Source organism: Cupressus sempervirens, chromosome 2 (assembly GCF_028749045.1).
Source record: "Cupressus sempervirens isolate cs-2001-9-10 chromosome 2, ASM2874904v1, whole genome shotgun sequence".
In the NCBI taxonomy this organism is placed as follows: domain Eukaryota; kingdom Viridiplantae; phylum Streptophyta; class Pinopsida; order Cupressales; family Cupressaceae; genus Cupressus; species Cupressus sempervirens.
Window position 1 is genome coordinate 448,383,649 of NC_143119.1, and position 22,516 is coordinate 448,406,164.

Below are 22,516 nucleotides of genomic sequence, written 5' to 3' on the forward strand. Positions count from 1 at the left end.
TTATGCTAGATCTGAATATTGAGTTACTGAATTAAAAGAATAAATTATTTTGAAATAGTACTAAAGTATTTTTAAGGCCTTTAGGATAGCTAATAATAATTAATTTTTTTTTAATGGCAAATCTTCACCAATTGATGATTTTTTCTCTTCAAGAAATCACAATTTGATGAATTAAACCTACATATGGGGTCAAATAGGCTACTAAGATATTAAATAATTTATGTCCAAATCCCAAGCTAATCACCCATTATTTTACACATAATTAATGCCAAATCCTAGTCCAATCACCAATGTAATCTACATTTATGATACAATTGTTTTAAAGTATTTGCCAACCTTTACCTAATGTCTTCTTATTGGATAATGTCATTTCTCCCTCAGAATGAAAAAATAATTTCTATTGAGTTGAGCGTTGCCTACCATTTTACCAATGCATGTCTCCAACTAACCCCGTTTAGCCATCTATTTTATATTTTGGACTTTGAGACATGTGTCTTGATTTCAAGAAGAATTAGAATTTATGTTATAAGATTTAAAATTAGGCCCAAATAGAGTTAAGTTCATTGATCTATCTTACATTGATGGTCAACATCAATTCCTTTCATGATAACAATGATAACATCCAAAGTGATGATGACCAAATTGGCAACAAGAAAGGACACATTATTAATTGAATCTTAATGGATTTGAAGACTAAAAGTGCACTCTACATCACACAGTTAGCATATGGACCATGGCCCACCCATGACTCTGTAAATTGACTAAAAAATTAAATCATCTCTCTATAGCAACTAACAAATTAGAAAATGATATTAATATGTGCACTATATAAAATAATTAATTCACCTCTTACATCACAAAAATGTTTATGACCAACCACAAAAAATCTCCTACATTTATTTGCATGCCAAAAATAAAAATAATAATTCACCATAATTAAAATTAAAGTTTTATAGAGAAAGGAAAATTTCACCAATAGAAAATAAATTTCTGCCTTGCCTAAAACAAAAAAATTGCCCTCGATTAGAAATTTTTCTGTCACATTAAATGTTGAATTCACTAGCATTTTACATATTTTTCTTGGGATGGGTTTCTTAAAGTTATCCCTAGTTATAAGTGACTCACACTAGTACTTCTATATCTTTGAGTCTTTCTGAACATGTTCTCAAGTAGCAAACTTGATTTTGTTCAGATCTCCACCATGATGCAACCCTTGCTCTATAACACTTTCCAAAATAGAGAAAACTACTAGTGCCCTTCAAAACACAAAGCAAAATTGTAACCCAAAAAAATGTGCAAAGGGGTATCATTATTAAACACTTGCCATACTTCCACAAAAATAAGCAGATCAATGAAATTTTAAATACACTATGTCATCATAATTTAGCTTGCTTCCCATTAACATTGTCATGATTAATAAGGCTAGCCAAATTATGATTAAAATTTCCCTTACCTCTCCACTTTTCTAAATTATTGTTCTTCACAACCTAATTTTCTTTGTAGTTTTCCACCTTATTATACTCGCTATACAAATGAGAAATAATGACTTTTTAAAACCCACATATGATATATTTTCTTCATTTATAATTTTATATATAGTCCAAGGTGTTGGAATTCCCCCTCTCAAACATCTAATAATATTGAGAGAGTCTCTTTCAATCCAAACTTCATGTGCATCCATATCCTTAGCCAATTTGATAACTTGAAGGGCTCCCATGACTTTTGTGAGGTGGTTAGATTGGGTATCCAATGAGAGTGTCACCACAAAAATAAAATTAACTTATATGTTAATGTCTTGTTGTACTTTGACTAGATTAAAAGCACTCCTTGCCATGGATTCAAACCCTAAGATGTTGAAGTTAAAATCTATCTTTTATCTTGCAATTTCCTTATACCAATTATGAATCAACCTAAGTCATATTTGTATTGATTTTATGTGCTTGGTTAACATATTCAAGAGAAAAATCAATTATTCATTTTGAAATGATATAGAAATTATTGTGCTAGGAATAAGGTCATTGCATGTTACATTTTATTAGACATACTAGATAGTTATTTCGTATTATCTTATGTTGGTGTGAGACATATAAGGGTGGGCTAATATTTGTGAGATGATTGTAGTGTTTGAGAAACTATGGGTTCAATAATATTTAATGTAGTGAAATATATAAGAAAAAATAAATTTTCTCAATATTATAAGTTAGATAGTTATATGTACAATAATTCTATCAATGGCAATGAGAAGTTATACTTGATGATATTTTAAGACCTTACAAGTACAATAAGGTTTTTCTTGGCTACCATTTGGGTCACTTATTTCATTTTACAAACTGCTATTAATCTGAAATTAATAATAGATGTGCTCATCTTATAATTATCTCCTAATACAGTTAGGTAATTTTTGTTTATACAAAAAAATCTAGGTAATGGTATTAGTGGTGTATAGGTCACTCAAGGCCTATATAACTTGATTCTGGTGACCATGTGTTCTTTAAAATATAGACACATTTTGTATGCATCATGATTCTATGGAGTGTAGAAACTATTTATAAAATGATAAATAATTTGTTTGGTTTCCTATGAAAATTATTGTCCTTGTAAAGGATTCAAAGTACTATATTTAACAAGAATTTGTTCTTGGTCACATTATATAAACATATATATGTATGTATATGTATATGTATATGTATACGTATATGTAGATATGTATGTATATAAATATATATTTATATATACATCAATACACATATACATATATACATACATGCATACATTTATATATGTGTGTGTGTTTATGTATACACATACACACACACATATATATACATATATAGAGAGAGAGTCGGGGGGGGGAGATAATTTTTAATTCACAATGACATTGAAAACTCACTAACAATGAAATTGGACACCTTATTCCCTAACATTGGAAATGGAAATGAAAATTCTTAATAGTAAAATTGAAACCCTAAAACACAAAAATTCAAATGATTTTAGAATCGTGACATTGAAAACTCATAAAACCTAATATTGAAAATGAAAGTCAAAACCTTAATACTAAATTTAGATATGTATAATAGAGAAATCGAAAAGAAAGTGGTAACTATTAATAGTAAAACTAAAACCATAAATTAGATAAATTATTAACCTCTTAATGGAGAAAAGTACTCCCATAACTCCTCCTAGTAGTCAATCTCAAAAAGTTGTCCATCTTGGATGCAAATGGAGTGCATGTTAGAAAGTAAAGTCCACCAATATAACTAAGAAAATGGGTTAATCAATTATGCACTTTAAATGATCGTAATTAAAACTTAAACAAATAACCAACAAATACAATAATGACAATATGATAAATATGAACAATGACACAAGATATGTTAACTAGGGAAACTCTTGATCAGAGGAAAAACCCTAGTGGGAATGAACCTACAAGATGATGTACTAATATAAAATGTTCCTTTTGAAATGATAAGGCCCTCTTAGGAGTCAATCAAATAGAACATGTACACTATAAATGTGTCACACTCTACAACATTCTATCCAAGTGATTCCATAAGATCGGAATGCTTGAATGTTGACTTAGATCTCCCTATCCATAGAGTGCAAGAAGTGTATTTTAAGCATGTAAGGGGCTCTTAGCTAAGTCTTAGAGGCACAACCCTTTCTAGTAAACCATGCAATGGGAGGTTCTTAATACAAGATGAAAGAATGCAAGTGCCCACAAGAATTCTCAAGCCATGCAATTCGAATATGGATTAAATTAACATGAATATGCAAAATACAATATTTTAAACAAGAATGAGAGTGTTACAAGATCCAAACTAGTTATTATGTGATTTAAGCTATAGAAAAAGGAATTAAACTACCATAAAATATGATTCTAAGATAGTATGTCATGATATGAGATAATGAGACAAGGAATGAGAAATTCTCCACAAAGCTCTCAAGAATTTGATCAATAAACCTGCAACATAAAAATACTGAAGAGTGTGGATCCTTTAGAAGGGATGAGCTCTATCTTTTAAAGACATATGGATGGTGGAGATCAAGATCAAGGGATGTAGGATCAAGGGTGTAATTTTACTTTGGCATGATCCATGTGCAAGAGGAAGTCAACCAATAAGAAAAGAGTTGACTTTGAATGTGGGACAAAAAGCCTTTTCTTTTAATTTGTAAAATAGAAAAAGGACTTTATATGTGCACATTGAGTGGGTTAGAATAATGGAGTATTTTATTTAATTAAAAGTGGACATGTTCTTTTAATCAAATAGTGAACTTAGGATAGTATATTCAAACTATAGGTTATAATCAAATTAACTGATTTTTAGCAATTTGGTCTAGGAAAATAATTAATTAGTTTAGCCAAAATGTTGAGAAGAGGGCTTATAGTCTAGATAAACATTTTTAGGTGATTACATTTTCCCGTCTTTGACTAATATTTGATCAATATGGGAACACATGAAATCAAAGAAAATAGAAGCCAAGTAGGCAATGATAGATAGAATATTTGATTCTAAAGAATGAAATGCAGAAAGAAATAGCAGATCCTGAATGTACATCCTGATAGCGATAGTTAGAACACTTATGAAATAGACAATGTCAAAACTCAAGAAGAATTCTTACACCAAGAAAAGTAGATAAATCAAGATAAAATCAAAGGATAAAACATATGCTACTAAGAAATAGATAGTTGTAGCAAGTGTGATGGAGTTTTTTTGCCCCTTGGGATCAAAATTGAAAATTGGATAAAGGGAATGCAAAAATGAGATAGATGTGGGAAAATAGAGATATAGAAAAGTCCATCATGATAGATATATGATAAGAATGAAAGAGTGACCATTAAGGAATGATAGAATGCCCCAATTTGACCAAAGTTGACCACAAAGGATAAAATACAAAACTAGGGTCAAATTAAGTAAAAAAGATGATTTAGACATGGAAATGTTGAGTGAAGTCGATATGAGTTGTAGAAATAGTGAAGACATGGAGAAATGAGGATGCCCTAATGAAGATTGAAGATTAGACCTCAAAAGGTCAACTAACTGCATTAAAGATGGTAGAATTTTGAAATGTGATTTTTACTATCAAGATGAACTTGAATTTTGATATTGATCACGAAAGTGGATCTAGGACATTGAAATTAGCTAGGGGTGTATTTTTTGTGGAATTTTGAGGAGTTTGAAAAATGAGAAAATAATGAGGTCAGAAGGCTATATAAGGGGACCAAGTGTCATTTTTAATTCATTTGTCTTTTGTGATTTTGAGAGCTTTTGAGTGTTCTAGAGAGAGAAAATGGCTTTAGCGAGTGTTCTGTTCCACAAATAGTGTTTCAAGCCCAACTAACCACCTGACTATGAGGCATTAGCAAGTCATCAATATTTTTTCTCTTTTTGATACATTTATGTCATTTTTCTCATGTTTGAGGGGTTTGAGAAAGAAATATTAGGTGATATTTCAAAAGCATCACATGGGTACTTTAAGAAATATAGTGCAATATTTCTATCACATAAAAAGTATTGCCCTACTTTTGAAAGGTCTATCATTTTAGCTATAATCAAATATCATCTTGTCTAGTGCAAAGTATCACCAAGGCACTATGAAAAGTATCACACGATACTATTTTAGCAAAAAGTGTCACCTACCTATAGAAAGAAGTATCGCATAGTTTATTTTTTGATTTTTTGAGTTTGAATTTTTCATGTTTGGTCACTTTTTTGATTTTACTAATGTTTTCTTGACTTTATTTTGTAGATAGTGTTTCCTGCACTTCTTGTTAGGGCCCACAAAGTGGTGGGGTTGCATGTTTTACATCATTTGACTGATGAAAAGAGAGCCACCATAACAAGTATGGGGCTGAAGTGGGTGATATGGATGCCCCACCATTAAATGAACCATAGGTTTTTGACTACACTAACCAAGTGATGGAATAGTGAGTACAACACCTTTCATTTGCTGACTCGAGATGCCACTATCACACTGGAGGATCTATATCACATCCTTTAGGTACCATGTTATGGCAATCCAATGAGTTTTATGTTTTATTTCTCTTTTTAAATTTAAGTTTCTAATATCCATGTGAGGCATACCAATGTGAGGTTTTTTGCATGTCACAATTTTATTATGATAAAACCTTGACAGAGAGGAAGGCAATTGTGCAGGAGATTTTTTGGGATGTTACCATCCTAGATTGCTATTTGAGCTAGGAGAGGCTCATAGATGATTATGGGGATGAGTACCCATTACCATGTCTCTTGATTTCATTGGTTACTCGAGCTATGGTTATTGATAAGGGCTAGAAGGGCTTCCTACTAGGATGGGACAGATTGGTAGCAGATTTGATAGGGAAGCCCCAGAGGATAGCATGGGGACTAGTGATCCTAATGGGTATGTACCACAAGCTACAAAAGGTAGTATGTCATGGTGGATGGACCTAGGCATACAGATCATTGTTGAGTCAAATATGGGCTTGAGAGAACATTGTAGTGAATTAATTGTAGGTAAAGCTGCAAGAGCATAGTCAACCATTCATCTTTAGGTTTATAGGATTCTACCCCAAAGCCATAGTAGGGATGTGACATACTATCTATGGATCCTAGAAGAGCTTACTTCTTTTGTGTGGTGGTCATAGGACCAATTTTTAGATGGTCTGACTCCTAGGAGCGAGAGGATATGCGATGCAGTCGACCACTAGTTGGGAGGCATAGAGATATAGTGAAGCAATTTGTAATTAGCCACATATGGCATCATTTTTCTTAGTGGTAGGTGGTTTTTGTGGAGACTACCACTTATGCTCAATTTCATGGAGATGAGGCATAGGGTTGGCTACCCATGCTAGACTATCATGCATCCCTACAAGAGACAACAACCTTGGTGCAAGAACCTTGGGACTACTATCCAAAGGTGGAAAATGCAAGGACAAACCCAACATACTTATATGAGATGCATAGGCATCCATTTACAAGATTCACATAGCTAGATGCCCCACTCATAGTAGCAGGACATGGAGGAGATGGGGGAGAAGGTGGAAGAGGTAGAGGCAGAGGTAGAGGTGACTAACAAATGGAGGTCAGGAGTAGTTCTCGATTAGGGAGGAGATGATCGTGGGACAAAGCTATGAGAGATGAGGAGTAGGAGGAGGAGGAGGAGGAGTTTCTGTTAAGACATAGCAGAGTAGAGGAGTTGGAGGTGTAGCTAAAGTATTCAGTGGAGGAGATGATGATAAAGATGCTAGGTTTTAGGCTCTGGATGTAGAGTTGCAGGCAATGTGGGTGACTCTCACAGTGTGGGACCAACAACTCATAGATGAATGAGCATTAGGAGAGGAGCTCTATATGGAGCAAGATGTTGCTAGGTGAGATTCAATGCATCGTGGTGCACAAGTTGCATACTATTATATAGCATACATGGGTGTGGTGTCACTAGGACAGGGACTTCCAAACTACTCAAAGCGAGTAGGCAGATCAAAGGGTGCAATAAAACCACTGAATAGGAGACAAGCTCCTCCACCAGGGCCACCACTACTTATAGAGGGTCAGAGTTAATCTTAGGTTTAGGTTGATGTTTCATGATAGTTGTATTGTATTTTGAGACATATATCCATATTTTAGATCTCACATTATATATTTATTGTGACACATTTGATATATATGAGATACTAGGTTTGAGTGATAGTCTTGTGTACTTATCTTATTTTATGGATGTTTCAAGATTTTTTTATGTTTCCATGTGATGTTTTAATTTCTTTCTCATGTATGCATTGTTTTATGCTCATGATGATATGTTCATGGATCTCTCTCATGTGTAGTTTTTAGCTCTCATGTGTATGATATAGACTCATGTTTTGAAAATAGTATATGATACTTGGATAGATCAGATGTGATTTTTAGATTAACCCCTTGTGATGGTAGGATAGAAAAGAGGCGAAGCATAAGATCAAGAAGGTGAAAAGAAATGACCAAGAAGAAAAGCAAAGAAGATATGAAAGCAGTTAGCTGATATGTCTAAGAAAAGATTAAGAGAGAGCTCTCCCCATATGCAAAAATGCAAGACTAAGCTAGAAATTGAACCTTTTTATGCAAACTAATATGCAAATTGGTTTACTTGCAAGGGACATAAAACATTTAGACTCTAGTTTCATCATTGAGCATTTATTAGGGACATCGTAAGATCATACAACCATCACTAGTATAACTATGAGGATATGAATATGATTGATATCAAATAGGAATGTGGAAATGCAATCTAAGAATTATAGACATGTAAGTCAAGATGGCTATACTATTAGATTCTTTCCTAAGTTTAATATAGAAATATTACACTTGTATCAAGGCATAAGTGCCAAGATAACCCCTAAGTCCAATCTTGCAAAAATAGTCAAGGATGATATGTTTGTAGGTCCAAAGTGTCAAGTAGGAGAAGCATGAATGATCTAAAACATTGTAGACTAACAAAGTACACCCACAAGAAAAAAGAAAGTAAAACATGCCCCATGCCCCCAATCTTCTAGTCCATGACATCCTCAAAAGACTATTAGGGAGGGAACACATAACAAAGAAATCATCATAAACAACATACAAAGAAAGATAAAGTTCATCATAGCTCAACAATTTAAATGTTTAAGTGTGTATGTGTGTGTAAGTCACTTGGCCATTTCTTCAAGAATTGATTCTAATAATGAGAAATATCACAACATCTGAGACTGTAGGTAGACTATCTAAAAAGTGTTGAGAAACACTTGATGCCAAGTTGGGAGTAGTGTTGAGAAACATTATTTTGTGTGTTTCCAAAGAAACCCTAATGCACAAGGAGACCCCAATAGGCTAAGCAATTATACCCCCAAGATGAGGAAAAGGGACAAGTCCAAGCTAGGAAATGTGTTGTAGAGTAAATGATTAAGACTAATAGACATAGGTGTGAGGGTCTCAAGTAGCACCTATTTCCAAGTTTTCACCACTTGACAGATTTTTTCATGATTTTTTCAATTTTTTTGTATATTTCAAATTTTTTATATTTTTGGTGATACATCGAAGTGCCTATTGCTAGGTTTTCACTAAGATGATCATTTTTTCAAGACATTTTCTAAATTTTAGAATTTTTTTAGGATCAATAGATATATACAAAGAGCAAAATTATGAGCCTTTAAGCATAGAACTTTTTCAGATGTAGCACATTGATAGGTTCCACAAGTTGTTCCCCTTCTAGAGTAGAAAGATGATAGGTACCAGACCCAAATGTTGTTATGATAATGTAAGGGCCCAACTAGTTAGACTCATATTTCCCTTTCTACTCTCTGTTCTACTAATTTTTGGGATTTTCTCTAAGCACAAGCACACCCACTTCAAACTCACAAGGATGATCTTTCTTCTTGTATATAGTAGGCATTCACTTTTGATAAGCCCTCATATGGTCAAAAGTAGCCTTGTGGTGCTCATCAAGGGTTTCTAGCTCTTGTACTCACATGGCCCTATGGTCTTCATTGGTTATCAACCCATGTAGAGAGACTTGTAATGAGTGAATCTCAACTTGTAAGGGTAGGATAGCCTCAGAACCATAGACTAAAGAGAAGGGTGTGGCCCCTATAGGAGTACATATGGTAGTTCTATAGGCCCATAGTGCCAAATTGATTTGTAAGTGTCATTATTTTCCTGATTGTGAACCGTTCTATGCAATATTTTAAGAAATGTTTTGTTAGAAGCTTCAGCTTGTGCATTCCCTTAAGAATAGTAGATTGAGGACCAATATTGTTTGACTCTAAATTTCTTACATAGTTGTTTTAGGTCCTTGTTTTTGAATTGTCCTCCATTATTAGTAATGATGGAGGAAGGTATGTTGTAGTGACAAATGATGTGGTTGAGCATAAATAAGACAACATGTTTGCCTATAGTAGAAGATAACATACAACCTCAACCCATTTGGTGACATATTCAATCATTGTGATAATGAACTTGTGGCCACTAGGTAAACTTGGATGAATCTTCCCTACCAAGTCAAAGGCCCATTACTAAAATGGCCAATATGTGATAGAACATATAAGCTAATATCTAGGAGCATGATTCAAGTTACAATGAAGCAAACATTTTTTAAAAGATTTAGCATAGCAAACAATGTTAGCTCGCATGGTCAACCAATAATAACTTGCCCTAAGAAATTTTTGAGAAAGTGCAAGGCCATTGGAGTGTGCTTTGTAAATGTCATCATGGACTTCAACTAATGCCTTCTCGTACTCTTCTATCTCTAGACACCTAAGAAAATTTTTCATCTAGACCCTTCCTATACAAGTCACCAAAGACCAAGGTGTAATGTAAGGCATTATGATGAGTTGGCAATTTTGGTTATGCATGAGATTTTTAGGAACAATTTGATCACACAGGTAGGAGAAAGTGGTAGCATAGTGAGATGAATTGTGACCAAAAAAAATGTAGATCACATGGTTATCAAATGAGTCATAGGCAAGATGATATAATTCTTCCACTAAGAACTCAAAACACGATTCATGTTCTTGTAACTGGAGGATAGATGCTAGGGCAGCCATAGCATCTACTGTAACGCCCCACCAAGGGATCCAAAATAATTAACCTAGAGTTTCACTAAGTTTGCTAAACTTTTTTTTTTTTTTTAAAGTAAGAATGTATAACATACACATCAAACACATAGTAGCGGAAGCAATAACATGTAATCATCAATAAACATACATCACAAGTTACATTCCTTAAGGATCCCAAGACGTTGAGTCACATTTAAATTTAATTAATTCTAAGTCTAAAAACTACCACATACATATGAAAGAATAATCAGAAAGTCCAATGTCCATAATATACATTTTCTCTGAATGCCTCTTGGCAAATTAATTTGGAATGCTCAATCATCCACTGTACATGTCACAGGGTATGAAAGGCTTAAAAGAATATACATATGTAAAGATAAAGATACATCATCCTCAAATCCATGATACAAAGTACAGTAGAATAAATGAAACTAATAACATACCTAATACATCCATACATCCATAATGATAAAACATCTATCATAAAATCTAACCATCCATCCTAATAATCCAAGAACATAGTGAAGGTAAATGCCAACCAAGAAAGCTCCAACCACGGTGACCACGGACGGATCTCAATGGTAAGAGTAAAAAGCACTACCACCCGACCATGTGGAACCTAAATGGTCCACTCGCACCGCGCTGAGGAGATAGTCTCAAGTCCCAAACAAGGTATCAAACACAAAACACAAGTACTCTCTAAGTCTGGGAAATCCTAAAAGTGTACTAACTCAAAGGTTCCAACATAGAACGACATCTAGACCTAGAGGCACCACAAAGACACGTAGGAAACCTGCTATGCAAGTAGGAAAGTGTCATCACAAAAGTCACGTAGAAGTTACCCGAGCAATCCCTTAGGAATCTCAGGTCCCTAGTGATTCCTACGGCCACTAGTATCCTCTCGTACTGATGAGGCATACTGCGGAATGCAAGGTCATAACCAAGCGTTCTCTCTACCCCATCCTAGCCTGTACTAGCACTCAATGCATGGGAGAGAACATACAATTATCTTATTAGGTTCATTTAAGTCAGTATTTAGGTGAGATGTTTTCACTTATTAAAACAACTTACAATGGGTTACTCCAGGAAGCCTCTTAGGGCCCCGATCCCCATTGCAAGCCACTTCTCGACACTACACATAGATAACCTACCCTAGGCTCATGAAATCACAAATCAAAGAATCATAATAAAATCACCTCAGTCCTATACAAGCAACTGAAAAACATCATAAAAGATAAGCCACAAAATTACATCAGTTCTTCATGAGCAACAGGTAAGCATCAAATAATAATCATATGATCACAACAGTTCTCTATCAGCAACTGAAGGCATCAATGATAAATCACAATACTGATCAAAGACTCCAAAATGGTCAAGTCAACACATGACATCATCAAGAACATAACAAACACTTCAGTCCTCTCAAGCGACTGAAAGCAATCCAAGTATAACTGATTGAGACTCAAAAATGGTTATCAAATATAACTGATCGAGACTCAAAAATGGTTAAGTCAGGCATCTTATATACATACACTTCAGCTTCACACAGGAAACTGGAAAGCAATAACAAACAATAATCAAAAACATGTCATAGAGCATATCAACACATCACCAGGGTTGGGTTTAAAAGATTGAGATCAAAACAACATTACATCACATTCACATAATCCTCGAGCCTCTGATAACAACCTAGGACTAGTCAACACTAGGACAAAACCTAAACACCCCATAATACAGATAACACATAGAAATATAGAATCGTCTCACAATTTGATTTAATCTCAATAATATAATGTTAATTCAAATGTACGGGTTTCTATTCTCGTTTCCAGTGTATAATCTAGGTACTTATGATTTACAATATATCCCTTAACCTATTCTTATATTTAATTAGGATCAAGCTAAAACCCTAATTTGGTTTTAAAACAATTTTCTAAAATGATCTAAAGACAAGATACTTATCAAAATAAATAAGTAATTTATAGATTTACAATTTTCATTTAACTATATTCATCAATGGTTAATTTTAATTAAACTAATGTTTAATTAAATTAACAAATGATAATTCAACTAAGTTCTTATATTACCAACTCTAGAATTATCAATTATTAATAATAATATAATTAATAATAATTTTATTAAATAAAATAAACTTATTTTAAATACATTATTATTTAAATTAATTAAACAATATTAAAACTTTGCTAATAATTATAATTTAAATAATAATTAAGAATTATTAAAATATTATTAAAAATAATAATTAAAATCAAATTAAAAAAATAAATAAAACTTTATATAATACTATAGGCCATCGGCCTTTCAAACAGGCCAGCGCGGCAGGCCTGCTGACACAAGGCCTGCGGCAGCCTTGCTGACGCAGTCCCTGCGCCAGCAGAGTGCCGACAGCAGTAAAAAAAGGTGGGTGGGGTGCGTGGAATAGCCCCCACCCAAAAATAATTTTTTTTTTAATATTATTTTCTTTTTAAAAATAAATATTTTTCTTGTAATGAATATTTTTACAAAACATTTTATTAAATGAGTTTTTTATAAATTCAAGAAAAATATTAATAAAACAAATTCTTGTCTTAAATAAATTTTTTATTTTTATTTTTATTTTTATATAAACATATTTTCTTTTGTGAAAACCTAGCAAATCTCTGATAGGAAGAAAACAATCAACCAATCGAATTTACTATCTAAATTCGATTTACCATCTGAATTTCATCTTAAAATTTTCATTTCCAAAGATTCAAACTCCTTCCAAATTTAAATTTCTCAATTCTATTTAATTCAACCCAAAACCCGATTTAATCCAAATTCCCTTTTTACCTACAAATGAGGTTTTCTGAATAGTTTTCCAATCTAGGTTTACAGATGAAATCGAATAGCAACAGATCTAGAACGAATAATTCACACATTCGAGAAGACAAGATCTTACAATCATGAAGTAGACAAATCATATTAAATTTCTTAAATCATTTAGGGGTCAAAATACCAGACCCTACCTGAACCTGATGCTAACATGCAATCCCCAAAACTGTAAGAGGACTCGCTTCTCTTCAATAACTTTCTTCTGAAAATCCTTCCTAGAATTCTCCTTTTGAAATTTGCTTCAAAAAACTCTCTCCAAAATTCTTGTCTCCAAAATTCACGGTCCAAATTCGTGTCCCCCAAAAATGAACCCCAAAGTTGTGATAAGGAGTTTTCTCCTCAAATCGGGGCACTAATTGTGCATTCACCCGAGAGGACTCTTTGCTCAACTGAGTTAACTCCCAATTATCTTTTATTAATCTTTTCTTTATCTTTTTAATGCATATTAAATGAATCATTAAATAACTTTATTTAATTTTTCCACTTGACTTCTATTTTTAATCTTTATTACTTTTAATCCCATGCGCACTTTATGAAATTAAAATAACATTATAATTTCCTCTTATTTTATCTTTTTAATTAATTTCTTTATTTTCAACACATGCTCGCATCATGCAATCTTACAACTTTTAATAATTAATATATTTTCACTTTTTAATTTATTTTAGAAAGTTAATTGATAAAATATTTAATTAACTTAAATAACAATAATATTTAGCATTTATTTAAAAATGAACTCTAAATATATTATTATTAAATTAAATAAATATTATAATGTTCTAAATTATCCTTAAACTTTTATCTCCAAATTTAATTCTTTTTATTTAATTAATTTCTCAATTAATTAAATATAATCAAATATTAAAATATCATAATAATCTTCTATTAAATTAAATCATTAATTAATCGTTTTAATTAATTTCTTTTATATTTAAACTCATGCTTAGATCATGCGATCTAGAAACCTTTAATAATTTAATATCTTTTCCACTTTTAATTTATTTAAGAAACTTTAATTGATAAAATATTTATTAATTCAATTAATAATAATATTTAGCATTTATTTAAAAATGAACTCTAAATATATATTATTATTAAATTAAATAAATATTATCACATTCTAAAATTATACTTAAAATTTTTATTTCCAAATTTAATTCTTTTTATTTAATTAATTTCTTAATTAATTAAATATAATTAAATATTAAAATATCATAATAATTTTCTATTAAATTAAATCATTAATTAATCCTTTTAATTAAACTTAATTAATAGAAAATACATCAAGGACTCATAAAGCAACATACGAAAACCCATCATAGAAAAATACATACTAAATCAAACAAAAGGGTTATAATCACGAAATAACATCATTTGATGCATTCGGAGGGTACTTAACTCAGATACTTGCCCTAATTATCAATTAGGACAATTGGCTAAAGGGTTTAGGATTTGGACTTAAGAGTTTATCTCCCCTCTCTTACCATTGAGATAATGCGATAGGGTACGCTCATCCTGGCAATTCAGGGAAGTCGATACCCGATACCTGCAACCTGCATAAAATTCACGCATGTACAGACACAATATTCTAAGCTAAATAGACAATGGCAGGAAGTGGTGCATCGTGTAGATCCTAACTAGCAGGTGACTATGACTTCCTTCCTTAACCACATTAGAAACACCATACATAAAGAAAACAAACACGCACACCATACACATGCAGTATGGGGTAAGTATCCATAAGAAAGCACATGTGATAATAAACCATCTAACTAATCATCATCGATAATTGAAAATGTTGAATAATCATCATACATGCATGAAATATAGAGTACCAAGTAATCTCATCATATAATAAATTGAGTGTAAAACAACATCTGATAATCTAAAAGTAATGCTACTAAACATTAAGTATAAAACTGGCCTAAAAGAGTTTGGCAATTAAAAAAAAATGTGAACTAGGGGTAGGCACTACATCTACAACCTTGTAACATCATGAATATGAAATAGTTCCTTAGAGCATCAATAATATTCTTGTAAGGTACCAAATTTTTATCTTTGGTTTGATATTCATTGTTGACTTGATTTATGAAAAGTTAGGAATCTCCATAGATGTGTAACTCTATGATTCTCCATTCTAGAGGAAATTTAATCCCATTTGTTAAAGCCTCATACTCTGCAATATTGTTAGCGAAAGGAAATAGGAGTTTGTAAGACTTTGGAATTGTGTAACCATGAGGTGTGATAAATAGGATGCTTTCCCTAGCTCCATTCTGGGTATGAGAACCATCAAAGAACATTTTTCAAGTTCTTTCAGTAATGTACATTATTGAAGCATATGAAAACTCAATTAGCATAGGCATTGTATCTTCTAATGGAAATTCATCCAATTGATTTTCTATCACCTATCCCTTAATAGCTTTGTGTTTGACATATTGAATGTAAAATTCAAAAGGAATCATCATCCATTTAGCCAATGGACAATAACCACAACTTTACTTAACAAGTATTTTAGGGGATCAATTTTAGCAATGAGGTGGATTGTGTGTGCCAACATATAGTGTCTGAGTTTTTGAGAGGTGAATACCACTACAAGGAAAGCTTTCTTAATGTTTCTATAGTTCATCTCAGAGGCCATCAAAGTGCGATTGATGTAGTATATAGCACATTCTTTTCTGGTCTCATCACTTTGTGCCAATAATGCTCCTAGGGAGGAATCCATAGTTGAGATATATAATATCAAAGGTTTTCTCAGTATGTGTGACATCAATACTAAAGGTTTAGTTAGATATCCTTTGATTTCATCTAGCCTTTGTTGACAATCTTCATTCTAGATACAAGTAGAGCCTTTATGCAAGTTTTTGCTGAAAGATTAAGCCTTGTCAACCAATTGAGAAATGAACCTTGTAATTAATTATAGACCAGGGTTCACTGTAGTAGTGAATATTTGGAAAATGGTGATTGTTGCTCAAAACCAACATCGATTTGGCAATTTGTTAATGCATGTGTAGGTTGGCACATTACCCCAAGTTTAGCAAATATAATTCAAACCCCAGGCCAATCACTAGAGGATTTATGCCATCAGATCATGTTTCAAAATGAAATAACCAATCAGAAATATTGTTGACACATGATAAATTAAACATATTCACCTATGATTTCCCAAGTAGATCTTTTCAGATGACCTCAATTCGCCCTTGGTTTTAAAAAAAATTTAGGAGAGGGATGACATTCGCCCCCCAAATATATGGACACATCTCCACACAAATTAAATTTCACCATATATATTATGCATGGCCATATAATGGACGAACCATATTCACCTTGGAAATTATAGAATACATATTTTTCTTATGTGGGATTCACCAAATATTTGGTATGGGCTATAATATTCCCATGGATTTTTCCAAAAAAGAGTGGTATAAATACATTCATAGATCAGTGGGTTGTCTCAATTTCTCATACTATCGAGATCATTGTTAGGTGATTCGCGAGTGTGACAACTACATTTTAGCCAAAGGTAAGTAACTCAAACCCCTATCTATCTATTCTCTATAATTTTAATTCATTCTTATATGTAGTAGATACAATCTAGATTGTTAGTGGTCAATTATCAACTAGGACCAATGGCCAGTACCACTGACTCATCTAGTAACCAAGGAGACCTAAGACATCTATATTTTAAAGTGTAGGTCATACAACCAATGAATTCTATTTAGATAAATATATGTATTATAATATATTCAATTGTCACTTTTCAAATAACTTGAATTTTATGGTAGCCTATATTTCTTCAAGAATGTCAAACATGAACAAGGGTAAGAGTCCTTTATGTGGTGGAAGTCAAGAAAGGCTAGCCAAGTGCACTCGCACTTTGGCATCATAATTTGGTGGCCAAAATTAGGAAGCTACATCATCACAAGTGCATTTCCAAGATTCTCAACTACTACCATGACTAGTTCCACTAGTATAAATTGAAGAAGTTGGAGAACCTAATATATCTTATCATGATGAACTTGAAGAAGATATTTAGGTAAATACCCAAAGTAGCCAAGATCTGTAGGTCAATACCTAGAGTAGCCATAATAACATAATAGACTTGGATGATAATTCTAAATATGGTGATTGTGCATGACTAGGGAAGGGAAAAAAGAAATATAGTGCAAAATTTGGTATGAAATCTAAAAAATCAACATTGGGATATATCTATTAGGAATTTTCAAATAGAATGGGTCTTAAAGTATTCATTTATTGAACCTGTACACAATCCAAAATAAGGTGAGCCTCCAGTAGAATTCAAATGTACAATATGCATAAGGATAGATAAAAAGGAAAATAGGTTCTAGCAAAGAAAAGCATATGGGTTTAAAGTTTATAAGAAGAAAATCATAGATGGAATGGAAAAATCAGTTACAAGATGGAAAACTAAGGAGGAATGTCAACATGTTAAGAATGCAAAAATATTATAATTTTAGGAGAAAATATAGACAAAACCTACTGAAGTAAAGGGCTCCATAGAATCTCTTATTGGAAAAAAAATGGGAAAATTTCTTCAGTTAAGTGTTGTCTTCTATATTTTAAGAAAAGGGTGTGTCATGATAGACTACCCATCATTGAGTAGTTTATTACACTTTGCAAAATTTTGTTATTATGAGAAAAGTCATTGGTCAATAAATAGTGGATGGGAATAAACAAGTGGTCTTGCTAAGGTTGAAAAGAAAAATATCGAAGAAAAAATTAAAGATTCAAATTTTATGCATTATCTTTAGATGAGGTGATGAAAATAGACAATACTTCCTGGATATGCATGCATATCTATACTATACACAATTTTGTCTGCCAACCCAATCTACTAATGGTTATTAAAATGAAGTATATTTCAACAAAAAAAAAACATATTTTAAGTAGTAAAGAGTTCCCTAATTGTATATGGAGGTATAGATGAAATAATGATTGCCCAAAATTTGATGTGTGTTGGAGCAGATCGAGATTCAACAATGCAAGGCCACAAGAATGGTCTTATCACAAAGTTAAAAGAATTTGGTGAACCTTATGTTGTTGGCATTCATTGCATGGCCCACACAATGAATATATCTTTTGGAATTGTCAGTAACTCTCCACAAATATATAATGTTGAAGTTTTAATCAAAGAGATCTATAGCCACTTTTTTTCAATTTGGGGAATTTCAACAGTTTGCTAAGGAGGGGAGAAATTTGCTTAAGGATAATAATACTGATGGATCACTTTAAATAGACTAGCTCATCAAGTTTTTTCTAAATATCCTTTTTTGTTTGGTACAATGGAATCAACTCACGACAATCAAGGTGGTCAACATAAATATGGTGATCTTCTTGAAAGGTTAAGTAATGTAGAGACACTCTTAACTTTAGTAGCCATTCTCCCCATGCTAGAAGAAATGAGAAATATAATGAAGAAGATCCAACAAAGATATATGTATATTGAAAAATATAATACACTTTGTAAGCATAAAATGACATGTGCAACCCTTGATAATCTCTATAGAAATTCAGATTCATTTGCTATGGATGAAAAACTTTTAGGGTGGATGAGAATCATAGAGTTGGATAGTCCTAATAACTTTTTAAAGATTGATGCAAAGGGGGAATTATGTGGCAATATATGGAATGTTGAGATACCAATGCACTACTATGGAAGGTCCATGTCTAGAAGAAAAGAAAAGAAACCCACATAGAAAAAATTAACTATTAAAAAGGAAGTGTTTGAATAGATTGTTGAGTCTATAATGAATTATGTGAAGGATATTTCTTATAATATTTCCTCAAAAATTAGAGAAAGATTGCCTCAACATGAATTTCTTGAATCAATGTATGTTGTGTTTCCCCATTACTAGAGTTTAAGAAGTCCTAAAGATTTTTTAGATAATATTGGTTTTGATAGATCAATTTTGCAAAAGCAAAGAAATCAATGGGGTGACTGTAAATGGAGTTTTAGATGAATCTCATTTGAGAGATCAATCCTATCATTTTTCCAGTACAATGATGGAACAATATGATCTTACAAGGAACCCCAAAGAAGAAGGATTGCTAACCAAACTTTAGATAAATCTAGCTCAGAGTGAAGTGTTGAAAGATTCAATATCAAAAAAATTCAAGCTTGCTAAATTATGTTTGACCATGATATTGGGGTTTTTGGAGGATCAAAGAGTTTTTAGTTCTTTGGGGTTCCTAAAATCAAAGGTAAGAAATAAACTAGACAGAAATTTGGAAAATTGTCTGAGATTGTATACATTCATATATGAAATCAATACTTTTTCTTAAAAAAGGGCACTAAAATTATGGACAAAGAAATGCCAAAGAAGAGGTTTGGGCAATGTTTTAAAAAATGAGACCAGTAACTCAGGTAGTGGTGCTAGTAGTGGTAGCATTGATGTTGAAGATGAGGATTACTATCAAGATGATGAAGGTGTGCCTACTAGAGAAAACATGGAGCATGATGGACTATTTGAACTTGATGCCAAGGAATTGGAAGACTTAGATGATGAGATGGTGTGGAAAGTTTAACAGTTACAGTATGATGTGCCAATTCTAAATTAATTACTTATTAGTAATTACTATAGTCTAAATTCTAGATTATAGGCAATATTATCTAAATCTAATCATGATTCATCTATAATGCATAGTAAGTTATATCATTTTTTAAATGTCTAATGTCAAACAAATAAGTAAATTTTATGTTAGATGATGCCATGATTTATGAATCAAGATTCATTCAAACTTTACCATTACTATTGTTTTTTATTTTCATTGTTAGGCTCATATGATATGTTGCTATGGTACAATCATTGATGATATTTGTGGAAATATAGCAATTCAAATGATAAAATTCAATGAATTTAATTTGTAAAAGTTAAATTTGAATGTCCAATTTCATAATCATGATTTAAAAGTACTAAATTTACAACTATAACATTTATCAAATGACCCTAAATTTCCTTCTATACAAATCTAGAAATAATGGAGCAACAATAGTTTTAGGTCATTTTGCCTCATGGGAAGACTCTTAGACTAGCATTGAATTCAGTATCAGAAACATTTTTTGCCTTTGCATTTGATAGGCCTAGTAAGAAAAATAGCATTTTGATTCTACTATGTTTATCCTGTTCAAGAAATAAAGTTCAAACTTCAAAATCATATCAAATAATTACAAATAGAAATAAAGTAAACACTACAAACATGATTAAAATCACTTTCCAAGTGTCACATACTCTTATGCTTGATGGATGTCTTATGATATGACTAAAGATTCGGTTAGCATTTTTAGGATGTTGAAGTCTTCTTTGTTTGGTGTTTTAACATTTGTTATGTTATAGTAGATGACCTTTAACTTTTTCAGGCTTCCATATTTCAAATATTTACTTGAAAGCAATGCTACATCCAATAGTGCATTCAAATTTTCCAATGGTTTGATGCAACTAAAAATGCCTTCAAGAGTTGAATCCTGAGGAAACTTGACTACTTCAGACATTATTTTGGCCTCCAACTCTTTTTGGTAAGCTTCCCTTCCAATGAATGTCATTGATGAATTACTAGAGCAAGAAGTAGGCAAACCAAGACTTATCATTAATTTTTCTCTATCATCCATCTTGATGAGTTTTCTCCCAGTTGACTTCAAATATTCATCTCCTTCCCTTATACTCCAGCATTTTTTAATGATAGCTTATGATTTTACTGATGCATTAATGTGGTCATGAATTCCTTGGCTAGAAAAATACCTGTCACTGTGTGTGTTGATTATGTGTATAATATGTCTTGTAGTCTTCTTGAGTTTAAAAAGGTCATTGTTCTTCTCAATCTACTCTTTGATACTCCCACAAACAACTCAAAAACTTTGATGTAATTCAAACCAATCACATAAACTATTGGTATTTTCCATAATTTCCTACTACATTTTTTATTTAATTAGCTTGACTAAATTTTTTATTTTTTACTTGAGTCAAACAAGTTGTTCTCCAAGGTTTTGATTTTCCTATTAGCCTTATGTACCTTTTGCACCATTTGTGACAACTGGTTTTCACTCTATTATCTTTATTTCCTCTGCTTCCTCTTCCTACTATTTTTCTTTTTCCCTCTCATTGTCTAATTCCTTATTTATGTTAATAATTGTATGTCCACTAGATTCCAAATTTTTGAAAATGTCTACTATAGATACTCTTTCATCCTCAATTTTTTAATTTTATTCTTGCAATTTGTCCTTGAGTCCTTTGAATTTTACATTAGATTCCATATTAACATGGTTCAAAGTATCACTAATTTTCTTATTGCTCTATTCTAATTGTTCCTTCAACATCTTGAGTTATCCTTCTCTCTCTAGATTTACATCAAATAGATTTTTATTTCTTTCTTCCAATTGTTCCTTTAGAATTTTCATTTATGCCTCCATATTTTCTAGATAAGGCTATGCACTTGGTCCTTGAGAGGAAGCACTTGCAATCCTTTTCTCTATTTCTTTGCACCTATTATCTACTATTTTCTCCTTTACCTTTGCATTTTCTAGGTCTTCTTTTAACTTTTCAATTTCCTTCTCCAACCCTTTTTTTCTCTCTCTCCAGCTTAAAAAGTGAACTGTAGACCACAAAGTTGGTCTTTTTTGCCACACTGACTTTGTCCACTTTTTTTTACTTTGGATAAGTTCATAGATAGTGTGCTAACATGAAAATATGATGGATTTATCTCACTCTCTAGTGGATTATTATCTAGTTGTGGGGGAGAAATGATAATAAACTCCATCATTTCATTATTGGTGTTATATGTTGGAAATATTCTACTCGATGTAGGTTCTTGAGAATGAGCCGCCTCAAGTACATCCTTATTGAATGCCTTATTATTTTTTCTATTCATCTTTTTGGTTCCTTGAAAATTCGTTACAAAATTATTGAATTCAAAATTTGGGTTTGTTGATACAATATGATGCTTGAAAGGAGAAAGAGAACTTGCAACATTGTACTTGTCTCCATCAATGTTTGAGGTTGTAATAATTCCATTTTGAGGATTACCAATGACACCACCCCTTCCTAATCCTACCTCATTGCCACTAACAAGTGGAGTTTTTGGATTATTCTG